This window comes from Cryptomeria japonica, chromosome 2 (genome assembly GCF_030272615.1).
Source record: "Cryptomeria japonica chromosome 2, Sugi_1.0, whole genome shotgun sequence".
Taxonomy (NCBI): domain Eukaryota; kingdom Viridiplantae; phylum Streptophyta; class Pinopsida; order Cupressales; family Cupressaceae; genus Cryptomeria; species Cryptomeria japonica.
The window spans coordinates 233,454,613-233,471,468 of record NC_081406.1 but is presented as its reverse complement, the minus strand read 5'-3'; positions in this window follow the sequence as shown (position 1 = coordinate 233,471,468).

Here is a 16,856-nt window from a genome sequence, read left to right as displayed (position 1 = left end):
CACAAGACTATCAATACAGAGGTTCCATTAAGTGCTATAAGAACATGAAGAAGAAAATCTTATATTCAACTATAGCAACTTATGGTGGCACACTGTATTAAACCCTTTATCAGATTTATCAAGAGGACAAAATGAAATTCATCAACACAAAAGTGTACACGAATTCTGGAATTGAAACAACAAATCTTGTATATTAATTTTTGGAAAGTGAATGCATACAATAGCTACACTTATAGATACTCCATTACACAATGATTTCTCAAAATGATACTTCCATTCCTAAAGACTTCTCCAATACAAACATCCCATAGCCTCTACTAGCAGCCTGACAGATTGTGAATTGTTCTGGATCCCTTTTCTTAATTGAAAAAGACTCCCTATAAATACCTAATCCAAAAGACATATGTGAAAGGACACACCCTTTCGCATACAGGAGGGAGTTACAGACAATTATTTTTCCAAAGGACACACCCTTTGGTTTACAGAGATAATTACATTTGAATCCCTAAAATACACACTAAATAAAGCTTCAATAATATATCCTTTATCCTTCGCTTTGATAATACTTCCTGTGCACATAAAATAAACCAATCAAATCCCTTATTAATTAAAGATTAAATATATTCCACTTTAGATTAGGCAATAATCATTTTACCCTATGTAAAAATACTTATTTACAACAATTCACTTAAATCAAAGTATTAAACACTTGTAAATATTTATTCCAATAATAGTTTTTATTAAATAACATAACGTAAAAGATTTTGTACATAAGTAAAAGAAAATATTTCCCTTCCGATAATGTTACAATACTTTCTCACCTTTTGGTAATCTTTAATTTGGGTCAGAAATATTATATCATATAAAGTAACCTTTGCAAAAACCAATCAAGCATTAAATGACTCACCCTAATGAATATGTTCAAATTATTTACCTAGGGTGAAAATAATATGTATATGGAAGGTTCACTTAAATAAATAAATGCTTTTCATCATTTTACTTATGGTAAAAGTACATTTTCTCCAAAATAATAATAATCATTCTTTGATCTTGCATAAAATCAACCCTAATATATGCATGTTCCATTTTATTTACTTAGGGTGAAAAATATAAATGATCAAATGATAATATCAAAATGCGAAAATTTATTAGGTCATCAAATTAAAAAATTAACCATGGTAAAAGAACTTATAAAATATAACTTTCTTTGTGATAAAATATATCCCTTTATAACCCCTCAAAAGGTAATTTCAAAAGAAGATTTCTTTTACCAAGGTACTCCTGAAAATCATCAAATTATAATATCAAAACATTAAATTAAATTTCTTGAGTAAGAGATACTTCCTATTAATATGCACCCAAGAAATATAATTTTTTCCTATAGTATCCTACACAAAACATAAAAAAAATCAACTAGCGTGATAGGTTATATGTTCCTATTTCATAGGGATATATTTAATAAAATCATTGATAATATTTTTCCCATGCAGATAAAAATATTTTCCCCCTAAAGAGACATATGATCTTTGCACACAATTAGGGTAAAATATTTCTAATAAAATATGATATTAACATAAAACTTGAAAAGTAAATGGAAACTTCTTGAGTAAACATTCAAATAAGGATATTAAAGATTTGAGAGTGTTTTTACTTTCACTTGAATAATTTCCAAAGTAACAAAGAATTTGCCATAATAACCTCTTGAAATTAATTTTACCGTTAAAATAATAAATCAAAAGCAAATGATTAAAACATACCTACCTCCGCTTGATAAAAATACATTACCTTGGCAAATATTCCAAAATAGATTTTCATCTTGAAGGCAAACTCAATTTGGTTGGAAATAATTGAGCACATGGGATGCATACTTGCAACAAACCAATCAAACCATTAACTACATGATAAGATGGTTTACCCTAATATAAATTATTGAATTTATTAACTCTAGGGTGAATAATATGCATATAAAAAGATTAAAAATCCACAATGCTTTTTATTATCTCCACTTGTGATTTGAAACATTTCACACCTTTGAAACATTTTTCAAAATAAGATCCATTTATATGAAATAACAATTTACCTTAATATATATTTTACCAATGTTTTAGGGTAAAAATAATTTATTTAAATCACATATTTAAAAATGTATTTCCACATTTCGAGATTACTTTAATAAATTAAAATCTTGTGGAAATATTTGCAAATTATTATCCATAGTAATTTACCCTAATAAACATTTTCAAGTAATACAATAGAGCAATTGGTAAAAGGGGAGGGTAGGTATGGGTAGTTAGGAAGGTCGGGTTGAGAGGTTGAGTGTTCAACTCCCTCTCCCTACCCTTTTGTAAAAATATATTTTATTTTTAAATGATTTATATGCAAAATATAATCACATTGCAAAAAATATTCTAGGGTAAGATATACTCCCTGTAGAATAATTTTTTGATTGTCCAACCCGGATAATTTTAGGTTCCACCACCAGTACAGAGCAGAACTAGAACCGGAACTCTATTTGGCATAGTAGATGCATTCTTGAGTTCATTTTCAGTAATTTACTTTAGGAGAAAGCTTGTAGTCAGTGAGGCTCTTTAGTGATGAGCAATATGCTCTAGGAAGTATGCCGTCCTGCAAGTGCAGGCCCTTGTTTATGTAATATCTTTTCATATGGCCAATGAACTAATATTGTGGGTCACAAATCCGACCATGGTTTTTCATCATTGAGGTTTTGCATGTAAAAATTATGTGTGTTATGGTGTTTATTTGCTTCTTGTTATATGCTTATTTGTTTACCGGCACATACATGCATGGTTTAGAAAGTTAAATATTGTTGATTCCAACAGAACACTGGTTCACCCCCCCTCTCAGTGTTCTTAGATCCCAACATAGTGTTTGTGCCTATTGCTTTTTTCCCTTTTTTTTAATATTCAGGCATTGACTTGTTGCAACCCCTTTTTTATCTCTTTAGTTATGACTATCCCTGTGTGTTAGGCATCCCATCATTGTGGTCCAATTCTTCTTCCCTTTATGATGCATGTTTGCTATGATCAATGGTCATGATTCTCTTGCAGTTGCACAACTAGGCCAAACTGCTCACTTGGGCTAACTCGGCAACCCCCCATGGACATGGTACAAGGGCCCCACTATGGATGACTTGTTAAATGTAGGCCAATCAAGTTATAACATATCTATTATTTTGTGGCACGATAGGTTTTGTAGGCCACGCATGTCTACCATGTAGCTAAGATAACAAGCACCCATATCTGATGAGATCGATGACTTATATTGAGTGCACAATTGTACAACTAATGAAACTTTCTCATGAGTCTAATTTTGCAGCCCCGAAGAGCTTATAAGTGGTAGTTATTTTATAAATATAAAAGAAATTTATGTGTCACTCTCCTATTCGTAACTACCTAAAATGAAGAATTATCTATTGAAGCCATAATGTTGAAATATGAAATTTAACAACTACGTCATGTCAACCCACTGTATATGTGCCTATAATTAATGAGCTAAGTTTTATATTATAACCTAGATTCTTGATTCAATTAATTTCACTCTAATCTTACTGTGCTCTTGTGGTATTCTAGTATACTTTGTAAAGATTTTGCAATATAATTTTTCAATTGTTAAACTTTTTCCTTAGGGTTTTTGCATAGTAATGATTACACATGCTTTATTCACGATTCACTATTTTTTCTTTCAAAGATTTAGCTTTCTAAATTGTTGCATTATCAAGTGCTACCAAGGAGCCTTTTCTGTGGTGTCCTATTCTGAAACCCTAGCAATTTTTTATACCTTTTTACATAAACCCTAAGCCTGAGAAGATGAACGAATCCTCTAGCCAAGGAAAGAGGAAATTTTTAGAGGAGATAATTGCACAACTCTTGGGATCAACTAAGTCTCTGTTGGTTCCCCAGAATGCACATGGTGGGGTTTAAACTGCAATAGAGGTAGAAACCAAGTTGATCCCTTGAATCATGCATGGAGAAGCCAACTCCAAATTGTTTATAATACTTGGGGACTTGGACCAACACATGACAAGGATTCTGCTAATCCTTCTTCACTTTGGGATTTGCAAAACTTGGGAGGTTGATCTCTTAACGCACCTACAACCTCCGCACCACACTCATAGATGACATTAAAACAAAGCAGAAGATCTCATTCCTAAAATGGGCCCAATGAAGAGGGAGAATGCTATAGAGCGGCTAGCTCTCAGTGATCCTCGACCTACTTTGGAGCATGAGATGTTATTGACAAGTAGCAGCATATACAAAAATGAAAAGTTATTCTAATATTACTAGTTCATAACAAGTTGTTGATGAGTTATGAGTAAAGAACTATTACTAGAAATGACTACAAGCCACGACCAGTGTCTTATTCATTGAGTGACTGAAATTGCAAAAGGTAACATGAAAATATAACAAAACCTATTATCTAATAGCTGAAGATCAACTGCCTTGCAATGTATCCCATCTATCTATCTCAACCCAAAATACTTATCAGAATCAATTTATAAGCCCCATCATTCTACAAATCATATCTAAGAAATTTAACTGAATCCTTAGGTCAGAGAATAAGACAGAAACTACATACATCATAACAATGCAACAAATGAGAAAACCCTTGATCCTACTCATTCAAACATAAAAAAGTTAAACACTGGAGAAAATATATTTGAACTACGTTTTCATTCATTCAAGAAGCTATTTTCTATTAAAAATCACCTTACATATAACTCCTTCAAGAACCTATAATAGAATATGACACAAGACCCATTTTATTTGCTCTGTAAATTCCTATTACAACCTACTCATTTCACCTATACTTACTATACATGAACAAGGATTTGGACCCAAAACTTGTGACCAAATTTATTGACCCCATCTCATGGCCTTGAATTCCCTTTTATAGAAACAAAGGAGCAAACAAGATTCAAGATAGAGGAGACACCTGTCACAAACTCATAAGACTGCTTGCGACTCTATTACAGAAATATTCCTCATAGTCTCCCAAAAGACCATCCACACTAGCATTCATGATGAAGTAGGACCAAAATTCCTAACTACATTTTGGTAGAAACAAAACTTGTTGAGCCATGCCATTATCACTGTTGATGCTTCAATATGGACCATGAGATGCATAGTTTTGTTATATATAGCATTTCCCTTTGGGAAGGGAAATTAGGTCCTGAAAAGAAGTAAAGTCACCCCTAAACTAGAGGAGGAGGTCCAACCTTCATGCCGAGGATCAGAGAAAATGGAAAGAGGAGCTCATAGAGGAATATAAAGTGAAGGGAAGGCATTGTAGCTTCCATACCATTGTAGAAATGACTAGTTGTTGCCTCGATCCCAACCTTGTTCTGCTCCTTTTCCTTTGTAAGGCTCCTCCTAGAACCCTTTGCCAATGAGTGATAGAGGAGAGACAAAGGATGAGTCATGTAGGGCTTGTCCTGATGAAAAATGGATTTCAAGCCTCCATTGATTATCCTCCCCACTTTCAAGACTCCATTGACTATAAGCATACTCACTCATAAAGGAATTCCATCTGGTATCACAACGCTCAATGTAACTCCTAGCATGATACTGCTCAAAAATAATTTTCACAACTTCAAAACCATCAAATAAGATACTGATTTTTTTGTTCTTTCTACCAACTGATGACACCACTTAGCTGTATTTATAATAAAATATACCTTTCTTGGCAGTGCTCATGCATGGGAAAAATCATCATTTCAATGATTTCTACTCATCATACTAGAAAATAAATTCAAGAAATCATATCTATTAGATCAAAAACACCATCAGATTCAAACTACCAATTCATTACCCTCTGACCAAGTTCACCTTACATGAATGATTTTGTTCCTGATTACTTGATTTATTGACTGCAAAATTTTTGTTTCAAAATCCCTTTTTGGATATTGAGTCCTTTTCTTTTGAAATTTTCTCAGCAACAATTTCTTAATTTTCTGCCTTACTATGAGATTCTCTGATAGTATGCATCCTATGATCTTATTAACAGGTCCTTGATCACTTTGTTTCCAGCTCATAAATCATCCTTATCCTCTCATCCCTCTAAAAATATCAACTTCTCATCGTGGTGGCAATGAAAAATTGTTGAGATTGCCACCTCTGGAATTGCCAGCTTTTTCCATTAGTTATGACTCAACCCAACAAACAACCACTAGAATGAATTTCTTGGAAATCAGTCAGCATCCACATGTCTCAACTTGTCTCTATTTATTCCATGTCGATAGGATTATTTCCTCCTACCTTTATTCTCCCACGCAAGTGATAACAAATAGTCTTAATCACCTCTACTTTGAAATGTGCTATGTTTCCATCATAGATTTTGTCCATAATAGCATATTACGTGGTCACTATCATTTAGCATTGATATTGACCCTCCAATATGGCAAATGGGCTCATCAAAATTTAGACAAAGAATAGCCGAATCACTTTTTAACTCCATTCTGTCAGCAGCCCCATTGTCGGACCTCTTCAGCCTACCTGGGATACATGACATCATCTCACGATGTCATAGTCCTTAACTTCCCTACATCTTCCTTTGTGGGACTGCGAGGGTCATCCGATTTGCTCGTTCATTACGTGCAAGTCATAATATTTGCTCAATACTTGTCGCTATCCTTCGAGCATCTTTTCGCTTGGGTCATAACATCACCGTCCATTTGATGCACGTGCAAATTTATGGAACTTTTAGTTGCTCGATAGTTAATCATGGAGATATAGGCCAAAATATTAAGGCCGAACTTAGGGAAAATAAATGTAAGGAAAGCCATGCATGGGAAATGCTCTCCTATCGTCAATTCTAAGGGGATTAGCAAGCAAGGAAGTATTTCAATTCCAGTTTGCAATACATTAAAATAAACAGAGACAGAAATTAAGATGAACTAGACAAAATAGCACCAGAGAAAGACACTAGATATACGTGGGAAAACCCTTACAGGTAAAAAACCCACCACCGAAGAGAGATCACTTTATTCAGTAAACAACATGATTACAATAAATTTATCAGATCCTCTTTTCCGGACTCTAAGCTCATAACTCTATTCTTGCCCTCTGTAGACACATCGACTTGGATTCTTATAAAACCATCACCTCCACACATCCTTCATGCACACTCTTCTTTGTTATGCTCATCGGTTACATCTCTAGCAACCGCCATCTATCCAACTAAACATTCCTTTGTCACTTTGTATAATGGCCTTGGAATGTAACCGTCTAATAAAAGCCTATCCATTCATGAACTTGTGGAAAACATATTATCCCACATTCATCCAGAAATCGGGTCGGTTCATATTCAAATACACCGATAGAAACATTCCAAGTGTTTGTCTACTAGACTTTTGGACTTCAGTCCAGGAAACCATCCGCAGTCGGATACTTCCCCATTGGCCATCAGAACCATTATGAAAAAGTTACCCCAATATCTAATCAGTAGTAAATGACTTCATCGGACTTCGGCGTGACTTTCATCTAGTCAACCCGATTGCCGAAGGTGACCTCGTCGAGTATCGATGTAGTAAACAACCAGTTCTCCCAATCTTTGATGATACCCCAATCGCTGAAGGTGATTCCATTAATTCATTGGGAAGACAACCAAACAACTATCCCAATCGTCCGATCTTCCTTGATCTCTTTATGCGCTCCACCACGTGGCACCCCTTGATTGGCTTTGGGGTCTCTGCCCTACTACCTTAGCATAGCCTCACTAATCACCCAAAATGAAGCGCTTTTTTGTTGTTGGGTCCCACCTTGGTCACCAAGTTGTAGGGAATAAACTTCATGCATCTCACCATAGTGATATAGTGACAATCATCTAATCATCCCGAACTTGCTCACTCATTAACTTGCCTGAGCTTCTCTCTTGTCGGGTCCCATAATTTGGTCACCAAGCCATGATGGATAACCTTTGTGCATCTTGCCATAATGGTATAGCGACAATCGTTCGATCATCCTAAAATTTCTCACCTATTAATCGATCACAGGAAGAAGGTTCCATCAGTTATCAACATAACTATGAACAAGAAATCCTGATGCTCGATAAAATAGTAGATGACTTCATCAAAGCAGTTCTAGACATATCGACCCTATCGGCCATCGGCAACAGTACTGCAAAGTTACCCCGATCACCTAAAATAGCTTCATCGGGTCATCGCCAGGACTTCAATATGGCTAACCTGATAGGCGATGTTAACTTGATGACCATAAAAGAGGATCTGAACACTGCTTCCCAATAACCAAACAAGGAGGATACATCGGGTAGACCTAACCCGATACTTGTCCGCAACATGTTCATCGGATAGAGTTACACTGATAGGAAAAGTCCACAACCCGATACCTTCCCACAAGCTATTCCATTAGGGTAAGTTACACCAATCAACCCGAATACTGGTCACGAGAATTTGAGGAATATTTCCAACAATAAATACCCATTGAAATATTAAAGGGGGCTCGACCATAGTGAAAAAGACATAGACCTTAGGAAAATGTAAAAGGTCGACAGAAGAAATAACGCTTAGGAAAAGGAACACAGTCCCCTTCAATGATGGAAAAGACCCTCATGTTTAAGTGATAAAGGTAATGAAGAAACATAACCAGCTTTAGGCTTGAAACAAAAAGGCTCACTTGAGAAAACATAAACTTAAAAACCATAAACCTTGAGGGTAAAAACAAAGAGAAACACTAATTCAAAATGAGTAAAACATTGCTAGGGACATCAAATTTTTGTTGTCATTTTCAAGACTATCAGTCTCAAAAGAGGTCTAGGCTAGGTGCTAGGCCAAATGAATTTATAATTGATCATACTAGTGGATTTAGGAACCTTATAATTGAGCCTTGGGGGTTTAGTCCTTGGAGGAGGGGATATAACAAGAATATGGAACATGCGCCTATATATAACATTTTGAGCCTCAATCTCGGGAGGTTGGTTGTCCCAAATGTTTTTGTAAATCTTGGTTTGGTTACTGCAATTTCTCATAACTACAAAATAGATGTGAGAGAAAGTATGGTTAAATATGGGGGAAGATTGGTGGCCATCGCTAAGGAGGTGATTGACGAGGTCTTCATGGTCAATGTCAATACTGATTAGCCCATCGACCTGGAGGAACTTGAAAAGGAATACAAGACTCAAGAGAGATTATATAGGGATAAGATTCTAGCTTTTGGGCTCATACATTTGAAGAGGGATGAGAGAACCTTGACTTCAAAGGAGGTTGCACCCTCCAACATCAACATGTTTACTGGATACTTCAAAGGTTCCTACTAAGCTTTATGTCAAGTTTGTGGAGTTCATGCCTAGAGTAGGATTCCTAATTAGATCCTTGTATTATGTATAGATATTTAGAGTAGGGATATAAATAGACCATTTGACTATACTACTCTGTTGGTCGAACGACTTTACCAAGCCCTCTATGATTTTAAAGAAGAAACCTTCATTGAATTTTAGGTATTATTCTATCCTAATGCATAATTTTTTGTTTAAAGGTCTCAAGGTTTGGCACCCTGACCTAAAAGTTGTACTATTTTTAAGAGGTCAGTCACTCCCTACCCAAGAATGGACCTATGTTTGGGATATCCCTTTCCTTTGAAGGAGTCTATATATCTTTCTTTTGAATATCATTTTGTTAGGAAATTATTGAGTATACTCCAAGGGGAGGTGAGATGGGGTTTTATTAAGGAGGCAAAGGAATTCTTGAGGCCTAGGGACCTTATGCCCAAATATAGTTATCGTTCAAGCTCTCTCTGTTCCGGTCCAAAACCCTAAACCCTTACCAGAATAACCACTTACATAATCAACATTCCTCGCATTACAAATATCTCTCTCACTCACATTTCATTCTCTATATAAAAAATGATCTAATCAACTGACCTATATACCTTTACAATCCTCCACGCCTTGTGTTGGCCTAAATAGATAATTACAAAAGGAATATACATGTCAGCTCAATTACATTTATACATAAATATCAAAATCAATTGCCGACTGTCGGATCTCCCAAATGATGTTGGCCTTCTATACTGTTATCTTGATGAAGTCATGTCAGCGTGCAATGCCGGTACCCAAATAATTCCTCCTACTGGTGAAGATACCTATCAGTGCCGGTGAAGTGTTTGTCAATAAACTACCAAACCAAAATATGAAGACAAAACATGTTGCCATCAATGAAAACATATTGAAACCAATCAAATGAGTGTCAATTGCCAACAATCTCCCCCTTTGTCATTGATGGCAACACTCATGTGAAAAATGATAATGGTTTCCATTTGCCAGTTTCACCCTTGGACTACTCCCCTTGAGCTAAATATCCATCTATGATCATGATCTAAACAAAATACTCCATACCTCCCGATGCCAAGAATATATTTTTCACCTATACCTCCCCTTTGACATCAATGCCAAAAATTTACCAAAAACCAGGATGAAGAGTGAAAGTCTGTACAAAGAATGTCCCAAAATAACTTACCAGAGCTGAATATACTTGAAAATTTTTGGGTAGGCTTTCTCCAAAAGCTCTAGATAGCTGGTATCCCAACCTGATTTGAGTGTGCCAGAAATAGATAGAAGTCCATTAAGCATATGGGCATATGACTCTTTATCCTTAAGCTTTGTTGGTGTGGGCTTACCAACCATATCAATACACTCCTTATGTATACCTAATGAGTTCAACCGGGGACTCACCAATCATCTAAGACCTCTATCTCTTCTTATAATTTATCTTTATCCCTCTCAAGAGCTGAAAATTGAGCTTCCAAAACCAAAATAGGAGCATCAATAGATGTAGTCAAAGAATTTGAACCATCAAAAGAATTTAATATACCTACAATCTTCTCCCGAGTATCCTTAATCCTTTTATCTAAATCTGTTGTAAGTACAACTATGTTACAATATACTCTGTTAATTTTAGTACATTTCCTCAAACCAATATCAATCAATTTCAATTTATCATTAATCTCCTTCTTCTCTGACTCAATCATCCGATCAAAAGTTGCTCTCTTAGCCCATGTAAACCTCTCCAATGCTTGTTGGTTTGATATCTGTTGTAAAGATTGTAAGTCCTTAGAAATGTGCTCTGTGATTATTTTAAGCTTATCGGATGGGCTTGCTCCATTGTCAAATTTGCACTCCGGGACAAGTCTATGCAAAATAGGGATAGACTGATCGATAACTCCTTTGTCCACATATCCTTCCTTCATCATCTTCTATACAACCATCATCATGAGCTCAGTAGAACTCATCTTAGTTATGCTTTTCTGCTCTACCTGTGAGGTGTCGATTGACAACAATGATGTTCTCACTACCGGTTCCTTACCAGATTCCTTTCTCTTCTCCTTTGATGGTTTATTTAATTTTATAGCTTCCTCACTTGCACTGATGGCTTCGCCACTTGGTGTAGTATCAGTTACTGCTAGTTCCTCCTTATGAAATGTGACCTCAACCTGTACATTCTGATCTGGAGGACTATTTTTCTCAACATTAGTAACCTGTACATTCTCTAAATCTACTAGTATCTCATCATTTTCCGGTATCACCTCTATGTCTTATACATTAGATTCTACTGGGGGCTCTATATCCAATATCTTAATATCCTTGAAAATTGTACCCATTATACCTTTACCTTTCCCTTCAACTGGGATGTCTATAGTGTTAGTTTTAGCCTTTGGTGAAGTATAAAAACCAGGGTTTGTAGAAAATAATTGAATGCATGCCTTGTGGGTCTCAGTGATTATCTCATTAACCCTTCCTAACATAAGACTAACTATCTTGTGCTTGTTGTGAAAGATCTTTTTATCTGCAACCTCAAGAGCCTTGTCCAACTCCTCTGGAGTAATATATGCACAAGTAGTTAACAACTCTTGAATCTTTATATGATTGTCCTCCTCCATAGCTGATAAACTTATAACATCTAAGTTGTCATGTAACTATGCCGATATTTGATTTTCAATTTCCAACAAGGCTTTCTTGTATGTATCCAAATATAATAAAAATGCTTCCTCATCTTCTCTTTGCTCATCATTATCTAAATGCTCATAATAAAATTATAAATTTTTTAACATACCATCCTTAGTAATTTCATCAACAAATTCTACACAAGTCTTGGGTGGAATAATAGTTACATTACCGGTGACAAGTGCCAGATCAGTGTCATCCATCTTCTTTCTTCTTCTAGTACTAGATAGAGCAGAAGGTGTTTCCTTCAGAGCTCTCTTATGTGTCGGTACCCTGATTGTAACCTTCCTAACCAGTTGCTTCCTAGCTTCCTCCTTAGTCTCTTCACCTTTCTTCCTTAATACCCTCTTGAATGCTAAGGGTGTGTCATCTTCAGATCTAGATTCTAATGGAATAGGCTCAATAAAAAATTTAGGCTCTTTCCTCTTCCTTCGTTTTTCCAGAACAAAATCAATTAATGCCTTGATGTCCTGAGATACTTGTTCAACAAATTTTCTTTCCTTGCCCTGCTATTTCTCCCTCTTCTTCTGTTTAAACTTAGTTTCAACCTCTTGCTTCTTCTATTTAGTAGTACCAAAGGATTTCTCAGCTTCATCAATAGGTGCATCAATTAACAACTTTACATAAGCATCTAGAATCTATGCATCAACTTCATAACCCATTACTTCAATCCATATCTTATGGGGCTTGACAACTTCCATCAAAGTTTCATCCTTTTTAACCATGAAGTATATCTCAGATGAGTATTTCTCAACAATTTTCTTTGGAACCCTCTCTCTAGAATTCATAACCTTCTGGAATGCCTTGAAGTAACCCCATACCTTGTCATCTCACTGGCTACCCAATGTTGCAATAGATTGTTTCAGTTGTCTTCCTACTAGGATATCAAATTCCCAATGTCTCTTCCCAAAACTAGGAGCTTCATTAATGAAAAAAAAAACATCAAACAGACAATAAGATTTCCATATCGTAATGTTCCCTTCTTTTATCTTTTGATCTTCCCTAGGTTAATTAACAATTCATCTAACATCCATCCATAGAGATCTAACTTCTCATTTTCTCTCATCATCTTATGTGTTGCATAAATGTAGGAGCTATAAATAGAATTCAGATGGTTTGATTGAGCTACCTTGTATCCAATAATCATGCTTCTGAATCTGATGTATCCATCTGTGATGATGCTAACCCTCATCGATCACCCGTCTGATATTACGTCGGTGAGCTTGTTAACCTAATCATTAGAAATCTTCTTCTCCAGACACTGACCAATCTGTGGAAAACTGGTGATGGCCCTAATGGCCTCCTTAGAGATCTTATAAGGTATGTCCAACTAGATGAATTCTCCATGCACTCTTCTCAAAACATATCTAACAATCTGATCCTCAAATTTAGGAATATCTAGAATGCCAGTAAACACTAGATCCTCAATGTGCTTGTACTGGGGCTTGCTATTTTTAGAATCTCCCATTAACTCACTCATATACATTCTCTTGATATCATTGGTTCCCAAATCCTCAATGTGGCAGTGAATGTAAGCTCTTACATCTTCAACATATACAAATCCTTCTAAGACACAGGAAAAGGCACCAACCGAATCATCCAAGGTGGCAATATGTAGACATTGTTTGAAAATTGGCCTATGATGATCCTTTACCTCAACGATAGTAGGATTTGCAATAAAAGTAGGTGCAGAGGATGATTTCGTGTCCATGATGAAAGATAAATTCGATAAGTACTTGAGAAATAGTTGCCAGTGAAAAACTTGAAGAACTCTTTTGATCACTGGTAAAATCCCTCAAGAAGATATCGATCGCACTAAATTGCCTTAGACTTGCTTTGAATCACTCTGAATGCAAAGTGATCAGAAATAAAGTGGATTCAACCTTGTAACCTCCAAGAAACCCTAATCTATCATTGATATGAATGACTCGGTGAAAGATACTGGATCTCGGTCGAACATCTCCATGTCAAATAAGCATTTCCAATATCTAGAACATCTTCTAGAACCTCTTCCCGGGGCTAAAGGAGTATTGTCATGAATTTTGCCTACCCCTAAGGCATCTGCCTCAGTTACCGGTTGATCTTCCTGTCGGTGCAGGAGCAACCTATTGGGACTCATTAAATTTTGAGTCAAATTTTGAGGCCCAATTCAAATTTTTGCTTTGAATTTCCAAATGAGTCAGTTTGAATGGCCTAGTTAGAGAGAGGGCAAAATGGAGCCAGTTCATTTTCAGGGGGTTAGGCTTGAGAATTGTGTCCTACACCTTTCATTTGGCCTATTTAGTGATGTGATACTTTCAGAATTCAGTTTGGATAAGTTTACCAGGTACCCATTTCGAGGGGTGAGATGAAAGTGCATTCTAGGCACAAATGCAGATTTTATTGAGTAGCCTACTTTGAGTGTTTACATCTTTTTCCCTATTGATTTTCATGAAGAAATTCAAAATGGATTCGATTTTATGCATAAATGTGAGTCATCCTGCAAGGTTTCAAGTCTTAATGAATCCATTTGCTCAGTTTACCAAGCCAAATCCATTTGCAGTTTGTGTGGTTTGACTAGTCCTTGTTTCGACAGCTAGTCGGAGCCCTGTTTTGCACAAGTGTAAAATTTGCCTCACTGAGTGTTATGCCAAAATGTTTCTTCCGAGCTATTGTTGGTATAAATTATGAGTCATTTTTCAAATTTCAAGCCTCTACCAATTTATTTGATCGGTTTTCAAAAGGGTTCATTGAGTCTTCGTTTTCAGTGATCCGTACTTTCAGTGCTATATCAGTTAAAGTAGCCATTTTCATGAGCGCACCATTTGCACCGAGTCAGACTTTTGGTCAAATAGGGAATTTAAAGATTTAATATGTACTTCAAGGTACCTATGTTTCAAATTTGAGGGCCTACGGAGGTCGTTTGATATTTTTGAGAAAGGCATCATGTGTTGCCAGAACATTGACTTCGTCAGGTCCGCAGTGTCAACAAAGCCAGTTGGTCATTTTCGCCAATTAATATTTCTTCGCTCGGGACTCATCTTGAGAAACCGTTTGGTAGAATTCATGCTTGTATATTAGAGTACACGCCTGTTAGATGGCGAGGTCCAGAAAGGTGTTTTGACCACTTTGAAAATTACGTCTTCGCGATTAAATGCAAAAATGTGGCGTAATTGCTTGAAGGTTGCAAAATTCAGTTTTATGATCCGAAAATGATTGCCGATCATTTCCAGAGGTATGTTTGAGGTTCGTGAAGCATTTCAGAGGCCAATTGCATGAAAACAAAATTTTTTTTTAGTCGGACCCATTTTGGGGCCCGACTTGGCTCATGCCTGCGCAATGTTATTTTATTGGTGGCTTGGCCCTATGAGCATCTCTAGGGTAATGTTGACATGCATGGTTGGATTTGTATTCTAATATGTTTCCCACCAGAGGATAATGCAAAAATGGGAATGCCTCTCTTGGTCTAAACAACCAAGGTATTTTACATGCTAGATATAAGCAATGGAGGAGTAGAGGAATTGGTTGATGAAGATAAAATAGAAGAAGCCATTAACCTTCTCAATGATGTTATTACAAAACTTGAAATCCTGGATGATACTCACATTGATCTCACCCTTTCTGCCGCATGCAATGAAATTGGACGATTACATACCAAAGGCTGCCATAAACAAAAAATATGAAAATGCAAATTGGCTGGTGTATAGCCATCTATCCAAGCTCATGTGGTGTGTGATTTGGCAATGTAAAATTGTTAAGGAAAGAGACATAGCAATAGAAAACCCTTGCTGGCCTCCTCTCACGTGATGGCTAGTGAAAAGGCTATAGAAACCATCAAGCAAATATAAATGGCATGGTATCCTCCATGTAGTGTATGGAGTGGGCATTTGGTTTTATCAAGAACAGTCAAATGCAAATCAATGCCATGTTTTCCTTCCCTGTTGGAACATGGTGTTGGAGAAGACTGTAGAGGATTTTGTGCATTGCAGATTTGGTAGGAAATTGCAAAGTAAATGTCTTTGGCAGGTGGAGGTCCAACCTCTACAACCCTCCCAGCAAGCTCCTCACCTGCTCTCCCTCTAGTAGCAGCTACAACAAAATCAACAAACTCCAAATTAGTAGTAGTAAATTGTTAGAGAAATGTGACTGAGCAGATGTAATGCAGTCCAAACTCCCTCATGTTCCTCCTTGTTTTTCCCTACTGGTGGTGGTGGTTGATTAAAGGCATTTAAAATCCAAACCAATGCAACCTTTGCTAATTCTTTACCCACATGAGGTGGACGTGAGCATGATTTTAGAGATTTCTGTACATGATGTTTTCAATGGCAAGTAAATGGTGTAAGGTTCTCCCTCACGTGCCCTCCCAAATCCTTCTCCTAGTAGTTCACGTGGAGACTGCAGAGGGGTTTAATAATGCAAAGTAAAACCATTGCTAGTTCTTTCCCTAGTGGATGATAGAAATGGTAGAAGTTTTCCCCTTTATGTGGCTTTGGTAGTAGTAAAAACCTCCAAACAATGCATTTAGCAGATGAAAATGCCCATGTCCTTCCCTCCGTGAGTATCACTGGTAAAATATTACTCCTCCCTCTCTGCCGTAGCATGGTGAATAGACCATAGAAAACACCATTAAAGCTCAAGCAAAGCTTAAAAAATGAAGTTTCAGGCTAAAACTATTTGTCCCACATTCGCTGGGCAAAGGAACTTTTTGATATTTAAAAGCAAACACCTTACACATCTATTATGTCAAAGCCATCAAGTTTTTTGATGGATGGTGCCCGTTGAGTGCTCAAGGCAGACCCCACGAGCATGGGTGCGGTTCCCAAGGTGACCGAGGAGGTGACAGATGGTGACAGGTGGACCCCATGCAAGCATGGATCCCGAGGCAGGCAAGCGAGTTTTGCAGG